The sequence below is a fragment of the Cibotium barometz genome, chromosome 1 (genome assembly GCF_041138505.1).
Source record: "Cibotium barometz isolate CiBa-2024 chromosome 1, ASM4113850v1, whole genome shotgun sequence".
Classification (NCBI taxonomy): Eukaryota; Viridiplantae; Streptophyta; class Polypodiopsida; order Cyatheales; family Cibotiaceae; genus Cibotium; species Cibotium barometz.
This window is the reverse complement of record NC_141046.1, coordinates 74,839,762-74,845,782: the sequence shown is the minus strand read 5'-3', so window position 1 is coordinate 74,845,782 and position 6,021 is coordinate 74,839,762.

Below are 6,021 nucleotides of genomic sequence, written 5' to 3'. Positions count from 1 at the left end.
ATTAAAAGTACACCCATATTGAAATTATCCTAGAGTAAATATTTTTTTTCTACTTAATTGAGATAAACATTATAAAAATTTGACATTAATCACTTAACCATTCACCTAGGATAGAGAATGGTTGGTTTTGTTTTAGAGAAGAGAGGGGAATGCCTTTTGTAATGAGGCCTAACATTATAGAGAAGACATAAAGCATAAAAACCATTTAAAACCATAAAAATCCATAAAATAATTGAAAGAAAGAAGAATCACCAACTTACTAATGACTTTGATAGCTTTCCTTTGGCTTGATGGTTTGAGGGTTCAACTCTTGTTTGAACAAGAGTGGCCAACCAATCTTTGGAAGAGGGAAATGTCAAAAACTAATGAATTATTAACAAATTCATAGTTCTTGGCTTGGGTGGAGTAGAGTAACAATGCATTAGACATTGTTAATTTTCAACAAAGGGGAAGGCCTCTATTTATAGGAAAAAGTGAGCTCCTAACCAAACAAACTGATTCTAGAATTTTCCAACTCAGTTTGGTCAATTTTTGACCATTTTTAGGTCAGATGAGCTAACTTTTTGCAACTAGACTTGAATTAGGAGAGAGGAGAGATGAAATATCTCAATTTTTATGAGTTTAAATACATAATGTATTTCATGTATGTCAACCTACTTAAGAAGTATGTACGAAGCCCGAATCATGTGCTTAATGATGAACTCTTAACTTCTTCAACCCATGGGCAGATGGAACTCCAAGCTGAAGAAATCCTTGATGTTAGAGAGAAGGTTCTTAGAAACAGAATTCTGAGAGAATTATAAGTAAAATGGAAGTTCTATCCTTTTGAAGACGCCACTTGGGAGAAAGAAGCCAAACTGATACGGGATTACCCCCAGTTTGTGAGATGAGGACATCTCGCGTTTTTCAAGTGGGAGAGGATGTAAGATTCCTCCCCAGTCCCTCAAGATGTCCAGTTTCTTCCCCTATAATCAATCCCCTTTTTAGAATAATAAAAGATCTTGTTTCTACCTGTTTTTTTGGCCTAGAGAGAGAAAATGTTTTAGAAAGAGATAATTCAATTTTTAGATATCTTTGGATGGAAAAATATCCCTTCTTAATAAAATAAATTCCCCCGAAACAGAAGTTTAAAAAGAAATTCCAAAGGTGCATTAGAAATAAATTATAATGTGCACAAAAGGCCTTAGCCTAAGGGCCCCTGTTTTCAGAAAATTTTGGATTAAGGTCCAAACAAAGGTTTGACAGGCCAATGAGATTAATCCAAATGTAGGGAGGAGATAAATTGAAGAATAAAAGAAAAACCCCCCAAAAATGAGTAAATGCTCAAATAAGATGAAGAGTGGACTAAGGACCAAAGAAAAGAATTAAAAAACTGAATTTTGACACCTCAATGTGGGGATATCCCCTCATGAAGTAGGCACCTTTTTCTCATCATTACCCATAATTTTTAATCAATAAAATGAGATATTTTCATCTCTCCTCTCTCATGTTACAAATCTAGATCCAAAAAGTAAGCTGAACTGACCCAGAGATGGTCAAAAATTCACCAAACTGATCTGGAAAATTCTAGAGTCAGTTTGCTTGGTTAGAGACTCACTTTTTCCTATAAATAGAAGCCTCCCCCTTTTGTAAAAGCTTAATGGTGTTTATGCACTGTTACTCTACTCTTGTCTTGAGCCATCTACATTGAATTTTTTAATAATTCAATTGTTTTTGGCCTAATCCTCTCCAAAGTGAATTGGTGGCCACTGTTGCTTCAAACAAGAGTAGAACCCTCAATCCCTCAAGCCAAAGGAGAGCTTACAAGCTCCATGTAAGTTAATTTTCTTACTTTGTTTACAAATTTTAATGAAAAATCTATGGTTTTCTTAATTTTTATGTTTTGCAAATGATTGAATTAAATTCAAATGCTATGCCTTTGATGAAAAGGCCACCCCCTTCTCTTCTTTACTTCTAACCTTTCTTAATCCTAGAAAGATTAAATAAGTGATTAATTAAACTCTTCTTATTGTTTACTCTCTTGAATTTAGAAAATTGTGTATATTAGAGTTCTATAATTCTAAATTGGGTTATTAAGTTAAGTGAAGAAAAATAAAAATGAGAAATGGTCAGCCATACAAAGGAGGTTATGGCAAAATTTTCTAGAATTTTGTGAAAAAGAAAGTTTGTTTTTATGTTATTCCAAAAGAGTAATTCCCAACATTTTTGCATCTAAAAGAAATATTCTAATTACTCCATGTGCATATTCACTTATGAATATGCATGGATATCTCTGATATTAATTATTAAATTTGAGTTCTATGCATAGAAAGATGCATAAAGGAATTTTTTTATTACAAAAGTGTTATTCTTATTAAATTTGATTTCTATGCATAGAAAGATGCATAAAGGAAATTTTTTTATTATAAAAGTGTTATTCTTATTAAATTTGATTTCTATGCATAGAAAGATGCATAAAGGAATTTTTTTATTGCAAAAGTGTTATTCTTACTAAATTTGATTTTTACGCATAGAAAGTTGCATAAAGGATTTTTTTATTACAAAAGAGTTATGATTATTAAATTTGATTTTTATACATGGAAAGATGCATAAAGAAAATTTTTTATTATAAAAGCGTTATTCTTATAAAAATTGATTTTTATGCATAAATAGATGCATAAAGAAATTCTTTTTATTTTAAAAGTGTTATTTCTATTAAATTTAATTTTATGCATAAAAGGATTTTTTTAAAATAAAAGTGTTATTCCCATTGAAGTTGAAGATGCATAAAGAATTTTTATATCAAAATTAGAATACTCTTAAATTCTATGTTTAAATTCTATGAGTATTTGATAAATGAATAATTAAATACTCTAAGAGAGAAATTTCTATCGTTTTATATTCACATGAATTGTAAAAAGAAAATTCAAGAAATCTATCGAGATCTAAATATTCAGATAAATGATTAATTTTTTCCTCATTGGAATTCGTAACTAATTTAGAAATAAGTTAAGTGAATATTCAAAGAAAGAAATTCAATAAAATAGTAACTAAATTACCAAATCTTTTCGAGAAAGATAGTTTAGGAAAAATCTCATCCGACTCGAACCTTGAATCAGACTATGACCAAGACAGAACTCTTTCATCAGTTTCAAGGAAAGAAGGTGTGACCAATTTAGAAAAATACACTCAAAACTCTCGCCAAATCTGAAACTAAGTTTGAGACCCTTCGAATTGATTTGTGGATCAAGGTTATAGAATTCGAGGAATTGGGGTATGAAATTCAGAATTCCGATCAAGAAGTTTTGGGGATACTGATTCAAGAAATACTCCTTGTATTCAAAAGAAAATCAAACTAAAAACTTGCTTAGAAACCCTATTTTCTTAAAGGACTGTCTTACGCCAGAATGCTGGAGGGAGCATTTGGTATATGTTTTTCTAAAGGAAGTTCGATTGCAACAGCTAGTGGGGAGTGTTCAAAGGATGGCTTACGCGCGGCAAAGCCTGCCGAGGTCTTGACCAACCTCGGTATGGTTGAAAAATGGTGCGCTTCTGCTGATACGATGGGCGAGGGCCGACGAAGGGGTCCCTGAGTGAAGTGCCGTGACACCTAAGGAGGATCCTGGGGAGAGTTCTGACCAGGAGATGTACGAACTCGCGGTGCCTATGACACCCATGCGTATGTCATGGAAGATATGTATGATGGACGAAATGATTATTGTAATCTGTTACTGGATCTTATTGTTGCTGACCAGTTGGTCTCAACGGAGAGTCCAGAGTGATACTGTTTTTTGAGAAACAAGGGACTGGATGGAATTTTTGAGTTATGACATCTGTAACTAATAACTGTTTGTCAATGGATTATTTTATATGTTAAAGTTTTTAAAGAGGAGTGTGTACATATCTGTATTCGAAAGTAAAAGTTAAGAAAGGCATTCAGTTATGGGTGGGTGAGTAATTGTCTGGTTCTACCGATTTTAGTGTGGTGGCTAACCCATGGGCCGGATGATCAGTGGAGTTTTAATAATTAAATTGAAATAATAGGAGTACGCTTAGAATTCGAGTAGTTAAATAAAAACCTGAAGAATTTCTCAAATGAGTAGATCAATGGCTGTGCCTGACTTCGGTTAGGAAAAAAGCGTTAATTTTCTCAAATGATTAGATCAATGGCTGTGCCTGATTTTGGTTAGGAAAAAAGCGTTGATTTCTTCAAACTAAGTCAGTGATAGTTTTCCTTCTATATTTGGCTTAATCAGGTGAAGGATAATTTAGTCTCTTGACCCCGTTAGAAAATTCGTTAAGAAAATTAAAAAGGTGGAATCGTCCCCGTTTTCCAGGCAAGGGAAATTTTCCCAGTTTCGGTTTCGAAATGACCACTAGATTAGTCTCGTGTCCGGACATTCGAGGGCGAGCACCCGAGTAGGAAACCCTGCCCCCCATGCAAGAGGAAGCTACTTCCTCTACTAGAGCAACCGGGAATCCGGTGCACGAAGGGGGCATAGGGGTCTCACACCAATGGGGTTGGGGCTTGGATAGCCAACAATGGTTTTGTAACATTTTGTGATGTAGAAGCTTCACCAATCAATCACCATGTCTCGTGTGATGTAGAAGCTTCACCAATCAATCACCGTGTAGAAGCTTCACCAATCAATCACCATGTCTCGTGTGATAGGGTTTCTCTTTGGGATCCAAATTTGTTTGGGCATTGGTGGTGAAGGTTTGTTTATAATAGTTTTCCCTTTGTTGGCATTTGAGCTATTGAAGCCTTTATCCATCTCACTGATGAGGAGATTTAGGAATTTGTAAGTGGCGGCAATGAGACTAGTGGTATACATTTTATATTTTGGTATCCAAATACAATGGTTACCCTCGTAGTAGCTTTGAGCTTTGAATAAGTGTTTGGGTATCCATTTTTGGATAACTTGTAATTTGGACTTCATGCATCGATTATAGTGTTCAGGCCCTCTTTGCTTCGTTGGTTGAGTTCGCATAGATGGAGAAATTTTGGGAACCCATTTGAATGTAGATTTGGGTTACAACTTTTTTTTAACTCATCGTATGTGATCATCCTTTTGACATGCAAGGGTTTGCCTTGTGGGTGTAAAGAATCAGGAGTTCCTTGAATATAGTGGATGCCAAAGTGGAGGGGATTTCCTTGGATTTTTTGGATGTTGAAGATTCCTCCTTGTTGCGACTCTTGATAATAGTGAGATGTGGTAGGGGTTTATGAGTAGAATGTTCAGTCGTGGCTTCACCCAAAGATACACTTCTTGTCGACTAGTCAATCATACATCCAGCAGCCTTCATCCATGTATGACCAAGTATTACCGGTTCAAATAATGTCCTTGCAGGCTTAACTGGAAAGTCTACTCATTGCCATCACAATATGTCTCTATTTGTAGTAGCCCAAGAACCTTGGTATTTCTATCATGGATACCTTTCACCTTTAAAGAGGTATCTGCAAGTTGGGGTTTTCCCAACTGGTTCCATGCATTAAAAGAAATTAGATTATGACTAGTCCCCCGTATCAAGTAATGCCTTATAAAACACTTTACCATAAGGGCTAGGAAATTGCATGGATGTTTGTAGAGGTGTTATGTGCTCTTCTGTGTCTCCTTTAACTTCTCCCATGAATGCTTGTACAGATCCCATAATAGCTTCTCGTCGTTGCACTATTGTCGGATTTGCCTTTCTTTAGCCTCTTGTTAAGCTTGAGCTTTCTTTAGGTCCGCTTTCTCCTTGGCTACATTTTATCATGTGAAACCCGCAAGGCTTCCACGGCAAGAGGACCATGATATTTTTTGAATTTCCTACCATTAAGGAAGCTGACAGTTTTGACCCCGTCTAGGGTTTCAACACATATAGTCAAAATAGTCCTTCACCGGTATATTTTTGTTTATTCTTTTCAATTACGGACTCCATACATAAGTACAAGGTCTCCCTCCTTGACTTCCTTATCTTTGAGATTATTATCAAACCACTTTTTTGTCAATCCTTTTCTATTAACATGTTGTGCACGAAAATTTATCTTTCTTCCTCCGA